This window comes from Ixodes scapularis, unplaced genomic scaffold, assembly GCF_016920785.2.
Source record: "Ixodes scapularis isolate PalLabHiFi unplaced genomic scaffold, ASM1692078v2 PGA_scaffold0__279_contigs__length_252992795, whole genome shotgun sequence".
NCBI lineage: Eukaryota > Metazoa > Arthropoda > Arachnida > Ixodida > Ixodidae > Ixodes > Ixodes scapularis.
Genome location: NW_024609835.1, coordinates 104,809,149 through 104,836,602, shown reverse-complemented (window position 1 = coordinate 104,836,602; position 27,454 = coordinate 104,809,149). Strand labels below are relative to the sequence as shown.

Sequence of the window (27,454 nt, the reverse complement as noted above, 5' to 3'; positions counted from 1 at the left end):
CTTATCGTAATAGACCCTTTCTGAAATTCAGTGCCATCTGGTGGTTCGTAAAGCAGTTTAGCTTTTGCCATATCAATGGCGGAAAGAAACTTGTATCGGCACCGTCACTTTTGCAAGTCAACGGCACGCGAGGAATTCTTCAGTGTGAGTTCTTTCTCTATCACTTTCAGTTCGATGGTAACCAAAAGCCTGCATTCAGAACAAAGCTCCAACCCACTCAGATGCCTCGGGAAAATTTTATACACAAAGATGCTTTAAAGCCAATTGTGTGCTGCCCGCAGATTGACTGAATCTGAGTTATTAGAAATAAACGCTTACGTAGCTCTTGTGTTTCATTCCTACGTCGTGTCGTACTGACCCCGTGAATGTACAGGCCTCGCATCATCCGCTTATAAGCATCTTCAACGTCTTCCTTTATGAGTCGCTAGAAGGCCGCCATTGGTATGGCACAGATGCCTTTCCACAGATGATGATAACAATTAAAGTGGCCAGACTGAATTTCGGAAAGGGTCTATTACGTCGGCACCGCTCGGTCCACGGCAATTCAGTTGGCTACAACCCGAAAGGATTTGCACGTGTACGCCGCTGCGCACCGTGCACACTCACCGGGGGCCTGCAACCGAACCGGGGCTCACCAGCGCTGTTGTCTTACCTGCGAGAAAGGGAAATGAAACGGATGAGTACACCGAGCGCATGCAACCAAAGGGTGAGATGAGGTACGAACACATAGCATGCCTCCAGTCCAATAATTTGTCACATGCACACACAAACACACACACACAAAAAAAAATAATCTCCCAGGTACAACTTAAATCACGAGATTTTGCGTAGGATGTACATTTTACTACACGAAATACAACGCAGCACGGAAACGCGTTTGGAAAAAGGCGGCACTTGAGGGGGAACGGGCTTCGGGGGTGATCTGCTCTATTCGTGGGGACCGAGTATCATTTCTGCCGCTTCCCATTGCCCACTGCCGCATCCCACGACGACGTGCATTGGCCTCTCGGCTTGTGAATAATCCCGTGTTCGACCCCGAGTCTCCAGACACAACCTTGGGTAGCTGACATTGTTGCAAATATTACGATACTCTCATATGTAGATGCATTGTAAAAAAACTGTATTCAACTATACACCGATGGGTCAACATTTGATCGAACAATGCCATCGTTGTACGTATCTCAAAAAAAAAAAAAAAAATCCGATTGAGGCATTATCGGCGACAGTTGAACTGCACGCGATATTTCTATAGCTTCCTCATTAATGTTGACCATGGTGGTTACACATCTAACGAGGCATCGTTACGATTATTGCTGGGAATGTACTCGTAACTCACAGGCAACGGTTTCATATCCTGTGCAACTTACGTTACCTCAAGCGCGACTTCACGGACTTAACATTCGACAACAATGGACTGCGGGTCATTGCCACATTGTTAGGAACGTGGAGGTTGATTTCCCGGCGGCCGAAGCTCATGGACGTAATGGAACAGACACCCTTAACATTTAGAGATGCCGAATTTCTCCTGCGTCAAGAACGTTCCCGGCTGTGCTGGCAAAACAAAACTTAAACCGCATACAAAGGAAAAGAAAAAAAAAGCATATTAGCTTTTTAGCATTAGTAGATTTTACATACAGCTTTTATTTCGTATTAAGCGACGTAACTTTCAGAGTGTAAGTCCGGTGACTCCTTTCAGCATGTACAACATATTTCCCTCGATTGTAAATGATTCTAAAACGAGAGGCATAGAATGCAAATTTGTCTTCAAAGCGATAGACGACCTCTCAATTTTTCGTTATAAAGTGGCCACTGTAATTTCTCAGATTACCAATTTCTCCAATGACACCGTTCATTTTCTCTCGCTCTGATCTGTACTAGTATTTAATGCCGTCGCCTCGAAGTCGTCGATTCTACCCGTAACTTGTAGACGCAAAAAAGGGGTAAAAATTACTGCGTAGCCGTGCCAAGACTCCGACGGGACGTTTGAATGGCGAAGCGTCACAGAGAAACGCTCGTCTATCAACCGAGGGACAACGCAGCGGCGGCGAACGCATTTGTCGCTTCGACAATATTGCGCCAAAATATGCTCCCCCTTTTTGCTTCATAAATACAATGAAAAAAAAAAAAAAAAAAAGCTTACTGAGACGTTTTTTTCTTAAAGCTAGTCCTCACTAGCTTTAAGACTCTTGGTGTTGTATTCACGGATCAAATGCGATGGGACGATCATGTTAATTATATTTTGCTCAAACTATCGCGTGTTGTTGGCTTGATGTATCGACACCGCCATCTTTTGCCAACAAGTGTCAAACTTTTAATTTATAACTCCTTATTTTTCTCTCATATAAATTACTGCCACCTAGTTTGGGGTAATAGTAGAAGTACAAACTTAAATAAACTACTTTTGTTCCAGAAAAGGATGCTAAGAAACATTTCGAATGTCCCATACGACCACCCTAGTGAACCCTTATTTAAAAGTTTAAAATTAATTAATGTTAATATTATATATAAATATCGTTTGTCTCTGTGTTATAAGTCTGAAGTACAAAAAAAATAACGTTAATCTGATTGACCTGGCTTCTCTTGCTCCAAAAGTACCAACTTAGCCCACTGGAAGTTTGCAAAACTGGAAGTTACCCAATATTAGAACGACCTATGCTGAGCAAATGTTATCTTATACGCTTCCAAGCCTAGTTAATTTTCTTAGCTCCGAAAATGTTGATCCCATTGAGTCATCGAGAAAAGATATTCGAGAATTTTTTTCCAGTGTGTTTTTTTAGCAGACCTTTCCAGAGCTTTGCAATGTATAATACTTTGTGTTTTCTGTGCATATATCTAAATGTATACATGTACCATTTTCATGTTACTACGAAAAACGTTAATATTGCCGCCCGATTACTTTTGAATGTCATTTTGTCTTGTTTATTTTTTCATGTGCCACTGCTGTTTGTGTGAGAGGGGGCCGGGGACGCGTCAAGCTGCATGATGCAGCTTTTTTCCTTGGTCTCCCTCCCATCATTTGTTTGATGGAAAAATAAACATTATTATTATTATTATTATTATTATTAGATTGGACCTATGAGAGCCTAACTAGGCTTTTTGCTCTGGAACTACACAAAGTTCGGAGTAAACAAAAGGGGAAGCAAGGACATACACCAAAAAGCTGGTGGGACAAAGAATTGAAGCAAGCGATACAAAAACGCCAGGAAGCTTCTAGAGAACACAGGCATTCCAAGCGTAGTGGGGTGTCAGAAACGGAAGTAAAAAGAAAGTGGGACACTTTTATAACATGTCGCCGAGAGGCATCCAGTTTGATCAATGCGAAAATTCAGAGAAAGGGTGAGGAATGGATGAGTAATGTAAGCAAAAAAAAAAAAAAAAATACAAGCGCAGCCAAGAAGTTTTGGGAGCACTTGAACTCACTCGGTGAAACGACGCAAGCTAGGCACAGGTTTATACTCTCGCATCAGGGAGATTAATTAGGGGGAGATGATGCGACACGACATATAGGAACAGTGATGGAGGAGAAATTTCGGGAACGGGTACATGTGGAAGATAGGAGAACCGAAGGAAGTAGCAGTCCAGCTTGTGACATCGCGGATTTTGGACAAAGAGAATGGGAAAAGTCGGAACGAAGAGTCCCTAGTGGCACGTCGACAGGCATAGATGGTATCCCAATCAAGCTGGTGAAGAATTTGGGTCCTAAATCTAAGGCAAAACTAAGGGAGGTAGTGAGCACTATGATAACATAAGGAAATATTCCAGATGAATGGAGGCTTAGTAGGATGAGTATGATATATAAGGAAAAGGGAGATAAGTCTGATATTAGGAATTATCGTCCCATAACCGTGACACCAGTGATTTACACGTTGGTAATGCAGATTATAAAGAACATACTGGAGGAATGGGTACATTGCGAGGGCATACTGGGCCAGTTACAGAACGGGTTTCGGAAACAAAGAAGGTTGGAGGATAATATATTTTCTCTCACAGTGTATAGAAATAGCGCAAAAATAAAACAGACAGCTCTGGCTGGCATTTCTGGATATCAAGCGTGCCTATGACAATGTGAACCAAAGGAACCTGTGGGACATAGTGGAGAGCTTAAACCTAGATGCCGGACTAACAGCAATATTAAGGAACATTTACAAAGATAATAAGGTGATCATAACATGGGAAGGAAAGGCAACGGGGAGTGGGCTTGGATTCGACCTTTTCGTACAGTAAGCTAGGCCAAAAAATTCACCAATCCTTGCCGGGATTGCTGTATGGGGATGATATCGTACTAATGGCTAGCAACAGGACAGAGTTGCAGGAATTAATGAGCATCTGTGGTAGGGAAGGAGAGGAATTAGGTTTAGAATTCAGTATAAAAAAATCAGCAGTCATGATTTTTAACGATGATGAAGTTGAGAGGCTGAAGATACAGAATATTAGAGTTGAGAGAGCTAGTAAATACAAGCATTAGGAGTAAGGATATGTGATGGTGCGGAATATCTAAGTGCGCATAAAAAGTATATAATAGGTAAGCGCAACAGAAATGCAGCTGTAATGAAAAATAGAGCACTTTGGAATCACAACAGGTATGAGGTGGTGAGAGAGATTTGGAAAGGGGGTCATGGTGCCTGGCTTGACTTTCGAAAACGCAGTGCTATGCATGAAATCCGATGTGCCTGCAAGACTAGAAATAAAACAGCGTGGAGTAGGTAGGCTGGCTTTTGGGGGTACATTGCAAAACGCCAAACCAGGGAGTACAAGGGGACATGGGATGGGCGTCATTTGAGGGCAAGGAAGCTGTGAGCAAGATAGAATTTGAGGATAGGTTGAGGCAAATGGATGGGGAGCAATGGGCACGAAAGGTTTTCAGCTATTTATACATGAGGAGTATAGACACAAAGTGAAGACAGCGCACTAGGAAATTAAGAGGAAAGTTTTTAGGCCATAGTGGAGTTACGGAAGAGCAGGTCTCAGTTAAGAAGAAAGTTAAGGCCACAGAAAGAGATCGATGGCTAGACGGAATGCAGACAAAGACGGCTCTGGGAAGCCATAGATTAAACAAAACAGTTATTGCCAAAGCTAGAAAGCATTTATGACAATTCTAGGGGAAGCTCATTGTTGTTTGAGGCGAGGACGGGTGTTCTGCGAACCAGAACATACATAGCGAGGTACCAGGAAATGGATACAGTGTGCACTGCTTGTGGAGAGGAGGACGAGACGACTGAGCACTTGATAATCTACTGTAAAGGGCTTCACCCTATGCCTACCGAAGACAACATGGATTTAATAAAGTCATTGGGTTTTAAAGACAGTGAAGGGAGAGTGGATTTCAAGACTGTAGAGATTACCAAGCAAAGATTAAGTGAATGGTGGCAGAAAGCGAGGGAAAACTAGGTATTTTCTTATTAACTGATGGCAAAGGGGTTTTATAGCCCCACTTTCTTTGCAGTGCGGAGTGAATATAGATTTCAGATTTAAATATTCTAAGCTTAAATGGTAAAACAAAATGGTTAGGTGGAGCTACCACCCGATCCAAAGGGCTCAGCCGGATTCATCCATCCGTCCATCCAAAAGAGACAAAAAAAAAAAAAAAAAGATCGACGACGTTGCGTAGTTAATACTAGTCCGCAAAGAAGGCAGCGGCACCGCACCTCGTCCGCCCGTATCACGCCTTCGGTCCCGCGAGACGCACGCCCACACGCGTAAGTGTGCGCTCGTCGCACAAAAAGTAGCCGGGAGAACCCCGAAAACGGGGTCACGGTCCCCTGGCAGACAGCGGCCGGTTGTTGATTCGGTGGGTTGCCTAGAAGACGTGGCTCCATCTAGGACGCGCAGCGGGAACCGAATCCAAGTAGGAGGCCCCCATTGGCACCAGCAGCAGAAGCAGCAGGAGCTGCTTGGCGTGTGCTCGCGAGGAGGAACCAGTTGGGGAGATCTTTTTTTCGCGGGAGATCACGACAAACCGCGCTGCTGTCTCGGACCGAAATCTCGGTCGCGCAGCGTCAATAGACGGCTAATGACGAGGTCATTTACGTCCCGCTAGGGGCAGACTTGGCAGTGCCCAGTTTCTCGAGGAGAGCAGCGGCAGACAGTTTACACGCGTAGCCTGTTCGTATCCAGGCGTCCCCTTTCGATGCGTCAGTCCATCTTCCCGCCTGGCTTGTCAGACTGCCCAGACAGCGCACCGACTCAACCGTGAAACGATAGCGGCCAAAAGAAAGGAAAGAAAGACACGAACACACACACGCGTCTCGTTTTGTCGCGGCGTGCGTGCGTGCGTAGAAGAGAGCGATCCTGTTGAAGCGTCCCTTCTCGAGATCCCAGTCGTCTGTCCTCCGAGGCTGTGCGGAGAAAGTGTCCCCCTTCTCGTGCGACACAGTCCTTGTACGCAGTCATGCCCCTCAGCGGCAGCAACAACTCTGCAGCTCGGGGCCTCCGTCATTGATCTCTTTCCCAGCGCCCAATGGTCGAGGAAGCGGCACGGTGCGCCTGCTCCCATTTCGGTGCAGCTGCCCGATGGATAGACAAGCCTCCTGTTTTCTCCTTTCGGTCGCGCCGTTCTTTGTGTCTCGCTCGCTCCCCGGGCGCTGCCGCACGTGCTCAGCAGCCCGTTCTCGATCGGCCCGTCGGTCATTCGGGGTGACCTCGCGGCTCCACCTTTCGCGGCACCTCGGGCCTCGGCTGACCCGCGAGACGTTGTTCATAGATAATTCCGACGAATGACGACGAAGGCCGTAGTGCGTGCGTAACGGTGCGTTAGCTTCTGTCCACGTGGCGTGGCGGTAGCTCACTTTGAACCTCGGAGAACAAATAACCTATCCGTTTGCATTGCAATCAATTGAATTTCATGATCGAAGGGAGTCTCGGTACACAAAATGAATGTTGGAACTGCGGCTGGAAGTTCAAGAAAGGCGTCCGTCCGGCTGCCACCATGCTTTGCTGGTGTGAGCAAGCAAGCGCCATTGCGAGCCTGGCGAAATTCAATTCAATTCAATTCATTTTATTTACTCCCATAATACAAAATGGGCGATGGAGGCAGGAGAAAAAGCTGCAGAATTGCAGCTTGACGAAGCGCCTGCCCCACAGGCAGCTCGGTCAGCGGGATACAATTACATTATTCGAAACAAAACAGAAAAGAACATTTATGCACCGCACCGAGAAGTATGTTATTGGGGGGATAATATTTCACATAACCTATTCTTATTTAAATTTTCAATGCAGACACCTAGTTCTTTGAAAAAATTCAATACTGTTGGAAGTGTGTGCTGAATCATCTGAAGCCCGTAATGAGTTCTTGGACGTGGTACTCTCGAGGTTCCGGCGTTGCGCATATCGTATGCAATATTTTTGTTAGTTCATTTAGAAATTTGCCGTAATGGATGATTAGGAATTTTAAGTGATGCCATGTACATAGCTGTTAGCTTATGCCATGTACATAGCTGCAAAACTATACCTTAACACGCGTAATGCGCGGGCTTGCACGGATGGGGTACTCGTTTCGAGGCTAGCGTAGTTTTCACGGTGTTGCCGCCCTGCACTGCAGCGCGAGCGCAAGATCGTGCGTCTTTGTGACACGCGCTCTCGTGCGAAGGCGATGCAAAACTAAGCCCCGCGCTCGCGCAAGTAGCAAAGTAATTCCGTTGTATGCTTAGACAGCCGGAAGTTAGCTCGCCTCAATAGCCGAAACGTATTCCGGCTGTAAATGAGAAATTTAGCCAATGCAGGGCAACCCACGTAGTAGCGATACACTACCGCACGCCCGTACTATGATCGTCCAGATCGAAACTGGCACGGGTGGGGATTGCACCCTGCAGGATCCCTGGGCTCTGCAGCGCGAGCTTTCGTTCCACGCGCAAGTAGCTGTGACAGCGCGGTACACTATACACGAAACGCACAGTGGTCCAAGTATTTTGAGTCACCTTTTTGGAGTAGCTGGAATACACTTATTTCAAAACTCGAAGCCCCTCATCGCGAAGTAATGCCACGTAATGCATTGGGGGAATCAGTGGGAAGCAAAATCTATAGGAGGTATTCACAGGACGCCATATTTGAGGGTGATGTCTAGAGCGCATGCTCAGAACGAGCTCACATTAACAGCCTGCTAAGACCGGCAACCTTGATGGTGCTAAATGCAGGCTCCAAAAGGACTCCGGAAGCTCGCCGTCAGCACGCGCTCAGCGGCAGCGCACAGGGATATGGCCGCCAGTGAATACTCCCTATAGGAAGTATTCACTGGCGGCCATAGCTGTGTGCACGACTGCTGAGCGCGTGCTGATGGCGAGCTTCCACAGTTCTTTTGTAGCGTGCATTCCGCACCCTCAAGATTGCCGGTCTTAGCAGCCTATTAATGTGGGCTCGTTCAGAGCATGCGCTCTAGACATCACCCACAAATATGGCGCCCAGTGAATACTCCTTATACGGGCTCCGCTCCTGGCCCACATATTCTCAGAATGCAACGCGTGCGGTGACGGATTTATGGAAGTATAGTCAATTCAGCTATGGAGCAGTAAGGGGCACCGTTTGAAGCAAAGGCATAATTCTCATTACTTCTGTGCGTCAATATTTATACGTTAGCCTGCCCAACTACAAAACGATGATTGATTTAATTTCCAATTTCTGCGCAGCCGCTCATTAGCATTTATCGCACAAAGGAGAGCTTCAGTTTGCTAAAATCATACACGGCACCAAGAATGTTGTAGCAACAGTCATGTTTTTTTAAATGTTAATTACAGCACGATACCCGTGCTAACAGTTTAAGAAGACAATCTGATGACGCCGGTTAATTTTCTATTTCAAGTACGGAAGACGTAAATCAAATAGCATTCCACTCAATATTGTTAAACTGTAATAAATTTAGTTTCAAATCGAAGGTTTCGTTGCACTCCTGAAGGTTGCCACAAAATTGTGTACTTCTTAATTTACTTAAGAACAAAGCTTTCGGAATTTAATTATGTAACGTCAATGTTCTTTTCTTTTTAATCTAGAGTTTAATCATATATAAGAAGGAAGGTGAAAATGTGCCTTCTTGCAAACATTCAGCCGAACTCGTTATGTCCAAACTTCCGTATCCAATGGTATACTATAGATATTGACTGTGTCCTCGAACAGTTCGAGCCTATATAGAGGTATACTGTCTAAACGAGGAAGCGTAGGAGACCGTTCTGGAGCAGTGTTTTTCCCTACGCACAAGGATGCGCTGCGGCAAAACGAGAGGCACAGCATCGCGATGGTAACGCCGCGTGTTTCGCTCCTCCGCAGCGCACCAAGGAGCGGGGAGAAGCTCGCTTAACGGACTTAAAGGAGCGACGCAACAATTTTTGTACTTTGCGCAAATACCGCTTAAAACGGATCCCTAACGTTAATGACCTATGAAACACGCGTTCGTTTTTCACCCCACGCAATAGAAGGCCCAGAAAAAAATTAAAGAAAAACGAGCAGCGTTCACCCCCTCAACTCGCAGCCAGAACAAGCGGCCACGTGATCTGGAGCCGATTATATGGCGCCAATGTTGATCATAGCCACGCGCTGGGGTTGGCAAAGCACAGGGCACGCGCTGAGTTCCAGATATTGTTATGGCTCGGCTATTGTCGTCGTTGCAGCGATTGGACACGGGCCCCCTACCCGAATGCTTCTCGAGCTAGCAATTATCACGAGCCCAAGCCGAGTGCCCACGCAATGCTCGGGTCCAATCTATAAACCGCATTCAAATATCGTCACTTGGGTGTACTGCGATCCCCACGTTACGTCATCAAATTTTGCAAAGGAGAGATTGAATGAAAATGATCGCTTTTGTCCTTGAAATTACACCGCAACAAAGGAGTTTCTTGGCCAGTGGCGTTGCGTGTGAGTATCCTTGAGTCCCAGGTGTGCCAGTAAGCTCGTTTCAAGTGAAAAACATTCCAATTGAATATCGTTGCACCGCTCCTTTAAGAAGCCCGCTTGAATGATGTGAAACTTCCGAGTATTGCCAATGCTCGTTACGAAGACTGACCCGAAGAGTACGTTATTCGAAGCGATAATCGAATGTTCCGAAAATCCGCACAAGCGTACCGCAACAAACCGGCAGTGTTGCGTGGACTCAGCTATTCGTGTTGGAACCTAAATTAACTTTTGGAGTAATGCTGGCCCAGATTCTTAACTTTTTTAGGTGAAATGTAGCTGGATGTATAGGGCAAGCGATTCTGCACAATTTAGCTCAAATGGAGCGCTCCGCAGCTCCGCTACTTTCCGAAACTAGACGGCGTTGACTATTCTCAAAGAGCTGCGGAAACTGTTCTTGACTGAACAACGTCGCACAGAAAAGTTGACGCCAAGCATAATCCGGGGCCTGCAGTTCCTATGTTGCGACAGACTATAATATGCCAAATCTCAAACAAAATATGAACCGTAGAATCCCGCTAGACACAACGCAAGGGACAGGCCAGCGTAGGAAGCGAATCCTAGATTCCCTGTTGTTCGTTATGTCAGGGACTCTGGGGTCCATCGTTTCATGTAAGGATAATCATAACCATGCATAGCAGCCGATAACTCCAATTCTTCCAGCCTCGTGAGAAATAAGTTATATGCTGGCCAACCTTCTAGTTACACAAAAACACGGGGCCAGTCATCACAGTTGAAGCTGACAGTGCGGTGGAGGATACGTGCTCTTTGGACCAGTCATATGTCGCTCTTTCGCCATGTGATCCCCCTCCCGCCCATACCCACGCGCACACACACACAAACACGCACACACACAGAGGGAGAAACAGAGAAAGAGGTCAGGTGTGGAAAGGCGGGTGGTTGATTGATCCGATGAGCACGTAGCTTCCACGGCACTGTCAGCTTACAACAAATAAAAGTGCGGGGAAAAAATCTAAAGCTGTCGAAGTGGAAATAAGCGGCCATGGAAGAAATAAAGAAGCTAAGACCCTGTTGTTGTCGCTATAAGGCGAAAGACACGGGCCAACCGGAATCTTCGCGGATGTTAGCGGACACCGGGGTCGCAGTGCCGCTGCACGAGAGCGATCCGTGCGTGCCCAAATGCGTCGCACGACCCGACGACGCTCGGAAGACCACGAGAGGCCGTCGTGCAGCTCCGGAGAAAGACACACACCGGGAAAGCCAAGAAAGAGCAGAAACGAGAAGGGGAGAAAAAAAAAAACGTTTATTTTTTTCACTGCCTCGCCGTTCATTGTTCCGTTTTGCCGCAACGTCGCTTTTCAACTCGGAAGTTTGAAGACGCCTGTGAACACAGAGCGCGACGTGGTTAGAGCGAACACGCAATGGCCGGTTTTGCTAGTTTCTTTTCTCTTACAACTCAAGGGTTGTCGTCCAAGTGGCTGGAATAGGAAACTGCGCTGATGTAAGCGCGCCGTAGGAGGTAAAGTTAGGAAGGAGTTCTACGTTATTCTTGTTCGCGAAAATGGGGGGAAGCGGACATATCATGTTCGCGCTAACTCTGTCGTGCCAGCGCGAGTCCTCCGTGGGACTTAACCAACGTGCGTGTTAGTTATAAAAATGAACAGTTGCGAAAAACGTTAACTTCCCGGATACCGACGTCGCGAAACTTGCGTTCGCAGATCGTGCCGACATCGTGTCCGTGCTGCTTAACGATGGTGCGAGGTTTGTAAGCGGAAGCTTACCGTGAACCTACGTTGAGGGATATTATGAATAAACACACAGGAAAAAAACAAAAAAACACACCAACGGCGTAACCTTTTTTTTTTTTTTTTTCGAACGGGCGAGGGGAGGTGGAAGGGTTCGATCCGGAAACTCCCCCTCTACATAAGCCCCTGAACGATACTTTTCCATACCATAAAGCCAGAAAAATTAAGCTTACATCCATGCAGTAGGGCTAGCGGATCGTACCAGGCTGAGTGAGAAGATCGACAGCGTTCGATTGGTCAGGCACGCACTATGCGGCGATTCCATTTGGTACTATTGCAACGGGATACGCAATTGTGCTTCGTTTCGTTCATTTGAAACTAGGCTCAAAATAAGCGGGTTTTTTTTACATGCGGCCAGACTGATATTTTTACGAGACAATGAAGGCGTTACGGCAGACACAGAGCATGCCTCAGAAAATTCCGAAGGACAGCAACGCGACAAACACACGTGGACGCTGATTTCATCCTTTGGAATGGGAAACAACTCGACACGCATCTCAGAATCTTCACTAACATCGGTAAAAAATTTTGGAATGTGGCGATAATAATGAATAAGCATATATATATACCTAACCCCAGGAAATATTAAAAAGGTTAATCTACATCGGACTGTCCTTTTCCGCTCACTCTAACTTCCCATCGAGTGCCGGAAACGAACATGCGGAGCAACATGCAAATACCGGTTGCTAAAAAAAAAAAAAAAAAAAAAAAAGAGTGCTTGTGAAAAAAATTTAAAAAGTGCCTCGTGGTTATCACTTTGTTTCTTTATTTACACAACGCAAGATTACTAACGCATCAAACGCGCATTAATATTCGAAGCAACCGCCCAAACGTAGAAGCGAAAAACTATATCTTATCACGTCATCTGCATCCACTGCGCAATCCCGCCATCTAGAACGAGCTTTTATTTTCAAAAATACATGTGCAAATCACAGGTATCCTTAAAACGGGTGTATCTATAAACCGTCGTTTGTACGATAAAACCATGTTAAAACATTGAACAGTCGCCTTTATGCTATGCATTGTAATAGTTAATAGAGAGTTTTAGTAGATCGTTTTCAAAGGCACGCTACCGCTGCGGGCGCGCGCTTCAGAGCATGCATCAAAGTGGCAGCGCGAGCTCCCGCTACAAATAGCGTGGCCTGAAAACACGATCTACTAAAACTCTCTATTATCACCGCGTATTTTTCTACGTGGGCCTATACCTTGTTTTTAGCGTTATTACTGCCGTTGAAGCTTTCTTTTTAAACTACAGAATTTGAAACTCTGCCAAACTGCAATCTTGCAGCTTTCTTTTCTCTCGTTCGGCCCCCTTCGATACAAATCTGTGCTTGCGGTAGAAAAACAAAACAACAACATTTGGGCTACAGTTGATACGAGACATTGTCTGGTACCTTCGCCTAAACTGTTTATTCTCAAGTTTATCGACGCGCACTCGTATCTCCCCAAATGTGCAAGCTGTTCAGCATCCAAGTTTTGTCCCATAGAAAGAGAAATCCATAAGAATAGCCTCGAGAAGTTACCGCGGCAATCGGAGTCGCATTTAAACGTGCTGTCATATAGTTTGCGTAAGACGCTCTAACGCCACCACATATGGTCGAACATAAAAGAGAGAGACGAAGGTGTGTTGCCTGCTATATACTACGAGGAAGAGAAGCAGAAGAGAAGCCCTTCCAAGGCCGATTCCACCAACGCTAGCGGCCCAGGTCACGTGGGGTCAGGGCGCTCGACGACGCAAAGTCCGGGCGCATGCTTGCCCATGTGGGAAGAACGACGCCTCGCTGCAACCGAACGCGCACTTCATCCACGCACCAAACGTCTGCCCGCGGGAAACGTTAAGCAGCGTGCTACGCTTTCGTGTTGGAGATGAACGTGCGATTCGTTCACCTCTACACCGTTCCACCGTTTACAAATCCACGGCCCAGCGTGAGATCTCTACGGCCCGGTACTAGCACAGCCGCATCGGAAAGCGAGCAAACCACGCGCAGTACGCGCGAACACTGAGAATTGCATCGGCCCGAAACCGTTCCCAGGGAAAAGGTCTATATTCGCGATCGAAGAGGCTAGACAAAGTAGATATAGCTCACAAAGATGACCAAGACCGTCCGTCCTCAAATTTCACACTTGTCAGCTTTATACGTATAACAGACTGCACGCGTCTTGTCAATGAACAGTGGACCAACCGATGAAGGTCTAAAACCACATGTGGCACGAGTGAAGCGGGAATTGTGTTCATAACCGCAAGATTTCGGTGCTGGGATAATGTAGCGGGCTTTCCAGGGAGCCTGACAGACTTTCAAAAGGTGTGCTTACTGAACGCGGAAAGTTCACTTCAAAGATGCCGTTCGGAAAGTATTATAAACACCTTATAAAAAGCTCGCGGATCCATTTTCCTCCAGAATGCTCGAAGAGCCAAATTGCGAATGACAAAGCAGAAAACATATTTAGGTCTAAGAATGAAGTGTGGTATGGGACACTGAGGGCGATGTTTCACGCTGTTGCGTCCCATCGCAGATTTCGGTGGATATTCTTCACGTCGTTCGCTGAGCTTTCTCCGTCGGTTGATCGGCTCTCTCGAGTGCTTTCAGGGAAACTAGACGGGCAGTGTACGAAGAGTTCCCCACAGAACTTCTGCGAGGGAACTGAAAGTGCGTGTGCGAAACAAGTACCGTAGACTATGTTTGCAGAACCATACGCTTTCAGGCGTTTTACTGCGGTTCAGAAACGTTGGAAAAGAGTGCCGCCTCGCTCGGCATGCGGGTGTCAAAGGCAAAGGATGGCCTGCCGAACTGAGTGCATAGAGACCAATTGGCATTATAGACCATTAAAAAAAAAAAGAAGACTCCAGCAGACGCTACTTTCAGAGTTTGTGCGTATGGCGCGTGCTTTGCTCGCTTTCCGATGCCACGAACAGACACGTACTCAGCTCTGGGAGTCGCACACTGGGCATTTGTAAAGATTAAAAAGTTCTATAGGCCGTTCCAATGACCTCCCTCCGCGCGCTGCCCTCTTGGTCTATTTATGGGCTGTCGAACGTGTTCGCAGCGTGCGGAATACCAGACGTCGCGCGTGCATCAACAGGCCATGGCGAATGTTCGTTTGTCGTCTGGGATATAAGCGCTGGAAAGGTCTCTAGTACTCGGTCCACTGTTAAGCTGACAGGACAGTGGAAGCTTGCTCGTTACTCCAATAGACCCTTTCACAAATTCAGTGGCTCAAATATCAGTCTCAATTTGTGTATACTACTGGCGGTTAAGATCTAGTAGCTACTAACCAACGGCAGACATACAAAATTACGGTGTTCTTCGCTGTACAGTTTTATTTTTCTATAGACCATTCGCTATATTACCCAAGCATCAAGGAGAATGCAGGGATTGGTGTTCCACGCGCCATACGCGCACGCCTTCCATTACAACAAACTCGAAGTAAACAACCAAAATAAAGCGTTGATGAACGCGCGTGCAAGATGCCATTTGTTTTAGGTATTTGCTTTGGAAAAGTTACTACTGTTCAGGCCAGCACGTGCGGCGCGTGGAACACCGATCCCTGCATTCTCCTTGATGCTTGGGTAACATAGTGTGGAGCTAGCGCTTTGTTCGATGGCCTTTAGTTGAGCAAACATCTTGATAAAATTCAATACGTTTTATTTTTACGAGCTGTAAGGGGTGTACCGAAGCCTAGAATTTGAAGGATTTACATGAGACCCTCGAGTGCGTAGAAACTTATAAAACTTGTCACGACGTGACATCGAACAACAATACAGTGAACTAACGTCTCGAATGTTCAGACTCCGCATCAGTACAGGTCCTCAAATTCTACCTTCACAAGACATCAAAAGGCCGCCATTAGGATGTACAGATGATATACTTTTTAGATGATGATAGTTATCAAAGGCAGACTGAGTTTTGGAAAGGGTATATTGACCGTCGGTCCTGAAACACGTGATCACGCTCCTTGCGCAAACTCGCACGTGGAGAGCGGGATCACGTGATGAAAGGTGGATTGGTTGAATGGCCCGACGATCACGTAGCTCACACCTTCCTGTAAGTTTGGCGGCGGTGAGCTTCACAAGTCGCGTCGGAATCACAGGTTGGAAACGAGCCGCTAACGCGAACAAAGCGCGGACGGCGCCGCCATGAACGGCTCGAATGGAGGAAGATAAGCGCAGATGGGCTTAATTTGCTCACGACGTTTTTTGACTCGCACTTAAATAACTGTTACAACGATACATGCGTGATCAACATCGACTCTGCTGCCTTTGAACAGGTTCGAACCTCATCAATGGGCAGGGGATGTATACCTCCATTTGTCATGGTATCCAACCTATGTATTTGCTAAGAACTAGCCTTTATCCCGTCTCCTTCCTACTCGCGTTCCAAACGTGACGAAAAGCGCCCGTGTCGCGGACATCCACTCTAAATTTGCGGATTTCTGGAACCGCGCTCCCTTCCCGGTCTCGAACGATTGATTGTTATACGCCAACGGGTAAAAGTGCGTATTAGCAGTAAGTGTGATGTTATTGCGAAGTAAAGGTAGTACAATTACTCTATCATTTCAACTTTAATTTCATGGCAAGAACTGTATGGATGGCCAAGGACTCGTCAAGCTGAACAGCCTTTTCCATCGGTCTCCTTCCGTCATGCACTCCGTGGAAAATAAACATTTATTATTACGACTAACACTTTTGGGACCTCCGTCTCTCGGCATACGTCCGCTCTTTCACGTGCATTTGCACGCATACTGGCCCGCGCCATCGACTCGTGTTATTTTAATCCGAAAAGCAAGCGGTAATGCGCTCTAGTGGTCCTGCAGTGTCAGCGGAAAATAGTGGTCCATTCCTTTCGTTCGTTGGAGTATGAAATCGATCGCCGTCTCGTTCGTTCAAATGATCCATCCACGGAAGACACATTGATTGGTGTACGGAGGAGTAGATACAGACGTGGCTGCGGGAATGCGCTTAACGAATGCGAACAAAGAGGAGCGCTAAGCTCGCTCCAAATGACATACCGTCGGGGTGCCAACAAGTTTGTCGGCGGCGCACAGTATACAAGCCGACGGCGTTTCCCTGCCACCTCTATCTGGGTGCCTTGTCGCAGGTCGGTGTCGACCGGATCTCGAGGACTCGAGATGAGAGCGTGATAGCCGCCGCCGCACCACGCACACCAGAGCAATCGGAGCGGGGTCCTCGTTTTCCGGAATTCGTCCGTTGCCCAGAGCGCCCAGCGGAGGCGGCCGCTTTCTCCTTCGGTGCGGGAAAACACCCGGGGCCCTGGCCGACCGGCTCCCAAATGAAGGCGGAGATGGCCGCGCTGCTCGAATCGCTTATCGCCCTGCGCCCGTTGCGAGCGCGAGCAAAGTGCCGAGGGCCCGTCGAAGGACGGAACTTTCCATCGGTAAGGACGCTACAAACGTAGAAAACTCTGTAAATTGCCGCTATTGGCTCTCTCAGATGCTTTGCGGGCCAGCAGACGCTCGAGATGTTTTTAGATTGTAGTGCTGAATTTTATAGGTCAGCTACTGAGGGCCAGTGCGGGTCACGTAGTATTGGGAACTAGCGATGCGTTAGCGTTCAGCTATAGCACTTGTGTTTTCACTGACTGAACGCGAGCTCCAGCCGAAAGCTGACGCAGCATTTGTGTCCAGTATGTGCCCTCGGTAGAGGGTGGCGTGGAAAATTTAGCACTGGGGCTTTTCTTACCAATAGGTGGTGCTGGGTAAACGCGTTGCGTAGGGTGCCTACATGTCTGTCTGTCTCAGGCTGAAGACATCCATTGTTACCCTGAATGTGCCAGCGCGTGACGCTCTCGCGCACTTGGTGCGTGACTTGGGCGGTGAAATGGCGTCTATGCATTAGCCAAAGCTACGCGCTCGTGCTGAGTGACACCGGATTGCGCGCACTTCAAAATGCATAGAAAGAACGATTGGGCGGAAAAATGGCCGAGATGTCACCACTCAAGCAAAAGTGCGCGTGTGTATGAAGGCACTCTAGCGTTGCGTCTCCGCCAGGTGGTCCAAACTGCACATCTGTCAATGCCTGAGCTTACAGGCGCGCGTGCCTCCGGTTTTTGGCGCGCTCGCCTTTTTTTTTTTAAATTTTGTGGAAGTGTTTTTGTTTGTTTTTTCGCCGGCCCTTTTAAAACGATTAAGGTAAGTTGGGTGCTCGGAACGCGGCTTCGACCGGTGTGTTCAGCGTCCTATCCCGCCATCAAAGGTGATTCCGAAGTGGCAACAAGATGGCGTCACAGAAGCCAGCCTGTCACGTCACATTGTGACAGTCCTGCCACATCCACCGCTGCTGTGCCACCGCCAGGATCGCGGCCGGCGACAACGTGACACTCCTACGACGTCATCGGGCGGAAATCGAACGTTCACCCTTTAGGATGCGGTACAGGCCGGGGACGAGTTCCAGGCACCATACTAAAGTCGTGTCTCGATACTACAGCGCCTTCGTTCCCCAGAAAAATCGTTTATAATTTGAGTCGTCCATAATGACGAATCGAGGTTAAGACCAGAAAGAACATGTTCGGGTTTGTCATCCGCGTCTGTGACACACGTGGGGAGAGAAGGACTATAGTAACCCATTTGGTCCGAAAGCCCCGAAGAATTTTACCATTGTTCGGTGTCCAGGTCACCTCTTTCTCAGTGTGTATGCGTATGTGTGTGTGCATCGTCCTGAGAAAGCTTGTGTCCGTAATAACGGGACGAAGAAGCACGTTTGCCTAGTTCGTTCTCAAGCTAGCAGTCTATGTGCCGAGAAAGTGAGGGAGACGAGGAGACGAGACCACGCGGAGACGCCAGAACGCTGTGGTTGGGAATAATTAGGGGGTAGACCTAAAGCTAGCTGCCTTTGTCTCCACTGCACTCGTCGAACGCGTTAACACGCGAAACGCTGGCGTCTGGCGTTTGGCTCTCGAGGCCTAACGCGTTCGACGAGTGCAATGGAGGACAAAGGCAGCTAGCTTTAGCTCTACTAATCCTTCGAATCAGAGCTCGGCGTCCTGAGGTCCACGCGCACTTTCGTCTCCTACTCTCCCTGACTTTCTCGGCGCGTGGTCCGGAACGGCATCGGGACATATCGGTCCCCGAAAGTTTTGTCTATACAAAGCGGGGTGCCCGTATTAACCGAGTGCATTTTAACGAGTCACCGCCGTATAAGGGCTCGTCGTATACGGCTGGAAATCGGTAGTCTTCGTTATACTACTGGCTTCCAAAATACGAAGGAGCCCGACATGAGATATTTATGTCGGCCACGCAGCGTACGTTGGCGGCTTGGAACGTCACTGACACAAAGTTCGTTCACAACCACGTGTCAGGACGTTTGATACTAAAAACATCGAAATGATCGGCTCCACGCCAAAATTCGGCGTCGAAACAGGCGTGCACTCGACGCCATGGAAGAAGTGCGCATGCCCGGATCACCCGGGGGGACGACGCCGTCCCGCAAAAAAAGGTCTCCGCGAGAGTTCAAGGCGCGATTGGCGACCGCTTCGGGCAGTCATCAGGCAGGTCGACGACGGCGTGTCCGCTCCGAAAGACGGAGGTCGACGTTGACGCGCGTCGGAGACCCCCGTCACACCCGAAAGTGGTCTTGCCGAAGCACCGGCGCCGGAAGGTCGTCTCCTCCGATACACGGACCAGTTTGCTGACAGCGCGGCGATCCGATGCTACCTCCGCCTAATCAAAAGACCGCTCCTGCATGCCGGCGTGGCGTGCAAGCCGGCTCGAAAGCTGCAGAGTTGTCGCTCCGTCTCTTCGAAATCGAGGCGCGCGCGCGCACATGAAGCATTCCTGGCAATCGCCCGACCTGTACGTATAATCCGTTTCACACGAAGTCCGACCTCAGCCAACGCTACAAGTATCCAATGCAAGTGCATCGTCACGCGGCGGTCGTTGCATTTCTGGGTTTCGCCGGATAAACCAACCACGCACAAAATAAGAAATAAAGCGATTGTTTACGGCGTATTTAAAGTGCGTGATTGGGTTAATCGGTTAGGCACAAGTGGATAATGAGCGCCTGACGAATCACTTTTGGTGCTGTTTGGCTGGTTCCGTCAAATCGTGGTGTCGAGGTTGCGGTCGGCCCTCAGGGGAAACGGAGTAGAAAATGTCCTGCCTTCGAGGAAAAACGAGAAGGTATGTTTCAAATAAACGCGTACAAACGCCACCTTTTCTTTTTTTTAGAGCGCAGCTCTTAGGGGCCCGTTTCCAGCCTGAGCGGCGTCGGCGTCGGCGTAACCGGGGGGGGGGGGGTCACGTGACCCCCCCCCCCCCCCCGAGATCACGTGACCCCCCCCCCCCCCCCCCCGAGGTCACGTGACTACCCGCAGGTGACGTGACCCCCCTCAGTACCCTTCCCTACTCCTCCTCAAGAGCTGCGCTCCAATTCGGCGTTACAAGGATTTGTAAACGGCTTTCATTTTTTTTTTTTTTTTTTTTTTTTTAAGTTGCTATCGAACCTGAATGAAGCGTACATTTGGCTCGATCGTCACCAGAAAAGCGATCACATCCTGTTCGACGTATCTCTACCGCGAATCCAAACCTTAATTTATTGCTCGTCGCGGGTAACCAAAAGGAAACAGCACAATAACATAAAAAACGGTAACGTCTAAAAAAAAGATTGGTCGGTGCGTAGGTGTACTATGCTGCATGAATTTCCGTAGAACGATACGTGTGAGTGGCACAAGAAATGAGGGGAGGAGGGTTACGCTTCACCGAGTGGCGCTTGAGAGTCTCTTGAACTGCCCGTGCCGCAGAGGACGGGAGCTCGGCCGCTGTCCAGAGCGACGAGCGAAGATTGTGGAATCACGGTTGCCAGAGCGCCGTCTATCGCCGTTTCAATCAGACAGGAGCGCGTCGCATTGAAGCGAGTCAACGGTCGAGCCACCAAATAAGAAATTGCTGCAGAAACTGTCGTTAATTGTTTATGAATTGCGATAGAACTCGTCTAGGACAACCTCGAGGACGACAGCCTAGAGGACGACATAAAAGACGACGTCTAAGACGACCTCTATAGCGATCTCAAGGACGACCTCTAGGACGACGGCAAGGATGACAGCCTAGAGGACGATGTCCAAGATGACGTCTAGGACAACCTCAAGGGCGACCTCCAGGGCGACGTCAAGGTCGTCAGGTCCTTCGAAGAGGGCGCGAATGGGAAGGAGTGTGAGAATGTGAGCTGAAATGGTCTACTGCGCATACCTGCTGCGCATTAGGAGTCCAGAGAGTCCAAGAAATCTGGCCCGGGAGAAAGGGGGGGGGGGGGGTAGCTAAAGAATGCTATCGCATTAAAAGGAGGCGTGTGCGCACTACGCGGTTGTTGACAGCAGGCACGGCGCGCCGTCAGGGAGCGCAGCGATACAAATCGGTCGGCACTCCGGCGTTATCTGTGTAACGTCACTTCGTGACCAAGTTTTTGTGAGATCGATCTCCAAACTATGCACCCTCTTCCCAGCGCGGCGAAAGACGTGGTTGAACGTCAAAACACTTATCCAGTGAAAGCGAAGTGTATTCACAGTTCGCACTCAATCTGGTTTCTGTTTTTACTTTTTTTTCCTCCGTTTGCTGAAGAATTATAGGGATGAAGCTACGAACGAAGAAAATGTTTCATTTTCGCGTTTATTCCATATAGTCACTCGCATTCACAGGTGTCAAGCAATGGCTGCGGTGGTGCCACTCGGCCCAGGCAAAACAAGCCGCTATCAACCATATGCATACTGTAATGGAGATTAGTGAAGACTACTGGCAATAAAACCAAAGACAACTGCGATATGGAAAAAATAAAACGAGAAAATAGCAAATCCGAACAAACTTTTAGCTCACTGTCGTTATGATTACCATCACCGTGGTTATACTTATTGCCACAACAATCAAGATCTCTACCATCATATGGCGACCATGGTTTCAACACCATTTATCACACGGAAAGCAAAGATATATTATCCACTTGACATACTAGGAAGGTTTAGTAAATCGTTTTTGCGTTCCGATCACAACAACAGATACTCCACCGGCGCCTTCGTGCATAGGTCGTATCGTTATCGGGTACTAATATCGGCGCGCTAAACCGATTCACTAAAACTCCCTACTGTTTCGACGGGATCAAGGAAGCTGCACTTCCTGAAAATGAACAGAAGATACAAAACTATCAGCTCTCGTTTATACCGGTGTTGCAATAAACCATTCGTATATTTCGAAGCAACTCATCTTCTGAAAAAAGTATAATCCGTGGGTGGGGAGAACACGCACCAGCGTCAGTCTGGCAACCGCGAGGGCACGCGCCTCGTCAGGGACTTGAAGATGGGGCGATGCACAGCCACCCACCAGCGTGCACCAATATGGCGGCATCCAGCAGAGGCGTCCAGCAGCTTCCAAACTTGTATAGGCGAGGCATTGGTTTATCTATGTGTATCACGTTGTTGCGGGGACGACGTAAACAGCTTCCATCTGGCCTCAGTCGATGCCCGTCTGGGCAGAACGGGGGAAGAGCAGCTGTTTACACTGCCCGCGGCATGGCAACCTTGACGGACCTGGTGCAGCGGAGTGGCAGGTCAGGCATCCGCCCGACTCCTGCCCAGCCGTCCATCCATCAGTTCAGGGAGCGTGGGGAGGGGGAGATCTGCTCACATTCAAGGCGACCTAAGATGTGCTGGACAGGCTTGGAGTCCGTCAAGGGATCGCGGAACCGTGGCCGCTGCTGACCCACTTCAACACGTTCTCTCTCTCCCTATGTCGGAGAACCGTCCAGAAGCTAATTCCGGGGTGCCAATTTTGAGACAATCTGTTCGCTCCGTGCCCCAGCGACGTTGGGAGCAAGTGACGCGCCCTAGAGCAAATTTGGCCCCACGGAAATTCCGGACATCAGCTCGGAAGGAGAGGAATGCAATGAGGTAATTCGGTGCCCTTTTCGGTACATGAAAAAGTATAATGTGATCCTTGCTCTGACACTATCGCTGTGTGGGGAGCTCCAGGAGCTACTCTGTGCAAATTGTAAAAGAGAAATTTTTATTATGGTGTAATTCAGCCGCGGTCACGAGGAGGATACTCGAAAATACTTTCTTCTCCTGTTCTTTTCGCCAAAGGCGCTTTAAAACAAAAAATAATGCGATAGTCATAGTAGCGCTCGAATGTCGACAATTTGAAGATTACTAGTACCAGAGAAGGGCTCTACTAATTATCACTTGTTCCCTATCGCAAGCTAGTTTTGCGGTTTCGTGTGGTTTTACGATTGGAATCGCTAATTTGACAAGCCGGGAGCAGCATGTTCGCTGGGTGGTTTGCTCCGTTGTTGACCCGGCAAGTTACTTCCAGTTTATTCCTGATATTACGGGGCTTTAATAAACAGTTTCGTTAACTCCGACTACGATACTCGATACTACGCCAGCGATTTTGCGCAAGCATCAGTGCGCAAAAGGCGCTGCCGTGCGTCCTTTTTGGGCATTTTTATCAAAGCCCGAAAACAATTTACTCCAACTCTCCCTACTGCAAATTCCACCGAAAGTTTAGGTGACAACTTTTTCCCGACTTCCTGGAAGTCTGATAAGCAAACGAACTCCCCGGTGCACCACTCATCCATAAGTTCAGGCTTCCTCCCGGCCTCCGTGTCTTACTCCCATACCTCTCGTTTTTTTTATATCTTATTCATTAAAGAGTATACAGCCACACACGCTAGCAGGCTAACTTTGTAATATCACACTTCCTAGGGAGCAGGGTATCTAATCTCTGTCTCGCACTTGAGAATCCAGTCCGCGGGCCTTGAGTTGGGTAAACACCGAGCTCAGCGGAAAGTAATTTGGGCAAAGCGCCCGTCATATTTTCATCCCCTCGCCATTACGGTTCTTGACCACTTCATACCACCTGATTGGGGCTCTACCTGTTGAGGAGCGGCGCTGCGTGCACGTTGCCGGCCCCTGGTGGCGAGGACGAGACTCTTTCCGCCTAGCTTTCGGAAATTGCTCCTTCCCGTCCCGTCGCGCTTAATTGATAGCCGGAGTGACTGCTCCGGTCAGCAGAACCCAAGTGGGCGTGTCTCCAGATCCGGTCGACCGATGCGTGGAAAAGGGCACCGCTCAGCTCGGAAAGCTGTCCAGTCTAATGAAGGCGAGTCACTCGACACAAGTACGCTCATATAAGAGCTCGGATGAACGAGGCCTATTTACGAGCCACGTTCATCGGTTCTCGCGCTTAGGTGTCGGCTTGGATGTGCAATCGTTGTCTCCGCGGTAATCGAAAGAGCGACGCTTTCGTTTAAGTAACGAAGGTGCACGTGAACATGTCAAACGAGGTGCTCCATCAAAGCTCGTAGTCCGTTTTGATCATCCCTGACGAATTTCTTGCACGTATATTATATGGAACGGGCTCGTCAGGTGACCACTGCTCGCTAAATGTGGAGGGACATGGACCGCTAAATTTCGCGGATGACGTCGAGCCTTAGCGTGTCCTTCCCCTCGCAGCACGCTGAGGACTGAGGCGTCCGGAGCATTTCTTGCGACGGTGGTGACGTTTCGCTCGCTCTTTATTCAGGCGGACACGTGGAGCGCCATTCAATCGCAACAATGTAATTCATTTTATATAGGTAAACTGTAATTGCAATAGCAATTAAATAGCATTTCAACGATGAATTCCCTGCGAGGTCTCAACTGTTGGGTAAAAATGGGTCTTGCGCCTCGACTTTCGCCGGAAGTGTTCTTTAATTACACGGTGGTTGATTAAAAAAGCTCCGATGAGGAGTAAATGCACAGACATTTGTTTTAAAGTGAAATACATGTCGCGCGCGCATATAACTTGCTCATAGTGCTCCACTCGTTGTACCTGAAGATGTCTCAGCTCATACTTCACCGCAGAACACTAACGCCGGGGCACGGTGCGCCGGGGTCACACTGCTCATACATGATACGAAAAGACATGTCTGCTAACACGATTGAGTCACCGCAATGTCCGTGGTTCGAATGCCGCGTGCAAAGCTCCTCCTCGAACCCATTGCCAAGCGGCATTCGAAGCACGAATCTCGCGGTGACTCGCGTTTGAATCTGTATCCAGACTGCCTTTTGTACGATGCATAAGCAAGTGTGATCCCGGCTTTAGAAACTCTTCTTCGAGGCCAACCAAGTGTCCTTCTACCGTGCTGTCAGTGGAAGCGCCCGCAAGGCTTAAAGGGGCCCTGCAAGCACGTTTTTACTAATTTTTAATTTGTACCAAACCTGAGCGCACTGAACGTAGTAACTTAGTGTAACTTTTATTTTCTTGAAATTCGCTTTATTTTAAAAGTTATAGGCAAAACAAAATTACAAAAACAAGCAAAAAATAACCTCCCTCATGACGTCCTTGGTTGCTTGAGCGGCCGTGAACTAGAGGAGGGGTAGTGAGCTCATCGCGAGCGCTCACGGCTACCGCACTCCGTGTCGACGGCGCGAGAGGGCGCCACTAAAGCGTGTTCTGGACAGGCTGTATGCAGCGGGCAGCCAGAGCGGCTCTCATTGCATTTGCTGCGTGATTAAACACTAATTCGGCATGACACTTCATTGGCCGCAAACGACAGCAAACATGGGGTAAAGATCCGTTCAGAGTGGGAGCCACTTCGCGCTGCCATACCGCGAAACGGCCAAACCGCAAGACAAGCATCTCGCCGAAGGCCTTCGGAAGGCTCGGAGCTGGTCGGATCCTCCTGCCCATACGACCGCAGCGCTGCCGCGTACATCAGGGATTTTTCCGTGTCGGCGCCTGATCCCACTACTTCTTTCTAGTATGCGCCGCCTTTTCCACCGCTTGGTGGCGGGTATGTCGACGGGTCATTTCTTGTTTCCGTACTTTATAAACTGCATTTGTTTCTTTTCTGTTCTAAAATAGTGAACAAAAACTACTTTTATAAGTAATTGAAATGGTTCGCGCCACTTATATTTTGTATTTCGACTAAAAAGAAGCTATTAGCGGCTCTTACCAGTAGTAAGCCCAGGACCAAAGACGTCACATTTTGCGCGCTTTCGGTACCGCGGGTCGCCCTCGTCGGTGGAGGAGGTTTCCGCGTCGTCCGGTTAAAATATGACGCACTGATATTTAGTTACTCTCTCCGTGCCCGCTGGCTTGCCCGAACCCCAAGAGACGTGGAAACCGCAAAAAAGGTAGACGCTTAAATATGATTGCAGGGCCCCTTTAAGGCTGGTTAGCACACTCGCATGAGTTGGACCGACTGCGACCGAAACGGCTTCCGAAGTTAACCTTTTCACGGATTGCTATGGCAACGGGGCGGTTGTAAGCGGCTTAAAACCTAATCACCATAGCAACCCGTAAAAGGATGCACGTCGGAAGCCGTTGCAGCAGCACTGGGTCGGACTGACGCGAGTGTGTGAATCTCCAATTACGGTATTGCGATTCGCAGTCAGGGATAAGCGTTGCTGATAAACTCACCGCCTGCAGCAAGTCTGCGCGACACGTATAGCATCGCACGAAAGAGGACGCCCCGGCGGCTGCGAAACGTGAAATTCGACCCGTGGCTGGAGCGACGTGTTACAAACGTTTTTCGAGGAAAACTGCGTGCTTCGTTTTGTACACAGGACATTCGACGCGCGCAGTCGGCGGCTACAACTAGCCCAACTAAACCACGATGGGTCGGTTGCCGTACGGTCGCTGTCAAGTTGCAACCACCGCGTCGTCTGGCAGAGTCGGACAGACTCGTCTGCCAGACGACACCAAGTGACAGCTGCCAGAAAATACGATCCTCGTCGTTTTATTTATTTATTTTTTTTTTTTCTGACTAAACCGCGGAACGCGGATCGGTCACGCCGCATGCTCAGAAATCCATGTCACGGGGACGTGCTGCGCGCCTGCGGAGCGAGGAGTCGGCGACGATTCGACGGCGCGCGGACGACTGGCTGGACGAACGAGAACGAGGCCCGACGTCAGACTGCGCTCGTTGGCGTGCTCGTTGGCATGCGCCACGACCATCCGCTGTCCGAGAGAATTAAGCGTTGAGCTAACTCCTGGACGGAAGGCTGCCACCGTTCACCTCCGAGCTGCTCGTTACGTCGGAAGGGAAACGGATTATCCCGCCTAGCTGCAGCGCACATAAATAACCGGCTATCCGAGTAACGACCCTAAACGAATCATCAAGGACGCGCGCGGACGTGAGGATACGTTGCGCCTCCCGAGCGCGATATATCTTCCTTGTTCGTTTTGCGCTGCACCCGCGACGATTGACCAGTGCAAGGCGCCTCAATATATACTTATTATTTATTTTTTCGTTTCTTTCCTCTGTATTCTTGGCCTCCTTAACTGTGTTATTTCCTCATCTCCCATACGGCGCGCGTGTCTTACTACTACTCTCGCCAAGCAGTGCGCAGTATCTGTACGTGAAATTGCAACGTAAACATACGCGGACGCTCGTTGCCGATCGCAGGCTGCTCTACTCCGTTTCACCGTATACGTTGGACTGCAGAGGACGCTTCGAGCCAGAGGGATCCAATCAGGTGCCGCGCGAGTGTCACGTGCCCATCGGGATTGGGGCGCACGTGATACGCGTTTGCATCGCTGGATTGGCTGCAGGATGGCTCGTGGCCTCCGCTGCGCTCCATCGTAAGGCGAAACGGAGTGTAGCGCCGGCCGTGCCGACCCGCCCCGTCCGAACCGCTAAGTGCTTCACGGTTCGCAGGCTGTCTCCTCGAACCGTGCCCGTGGCCGTGAAGAGGTACGCAGCACGGGAGACCGAAAGGCGTGGACAGACCGACTACTTTGCGCCGCGTCGGCCTTGCCAAGAAAGGCTCCGAGGTAGCCAGCGGCATTTCAAACACCGGCAGCAGATTCCGTTTCTCGTTTTATTTCAGGCT

General features: G+C 49.0%; 1 protein-coding gene across 3 annotated transcripts in view; it reads right to left on the bottom strand.

Moving 5' to 3' along the window:
* The window catches only part of LOC8024778 (coronin-2B), a 237,124-nt gene that overhangs the window by 110,463 nt on the left and 99,207 nt on the right, over positions 1-27,454 (bottom strand). Inside the window, exon 2 of one of the 3 annotated variants that reach the window (XM_042289294.1) lies at positions 607-652. The exons of the other annotated variants lie outside the window; for them this stretch is intronic. The gene's annotated coding sequence lies outside the window, so the exon portion shown is untranslated. The remainder of the gene's footprint in view (positions 1-606; positions 653-27,454) is intronic. 3 annotated transcript variants of the gene reach the window in all.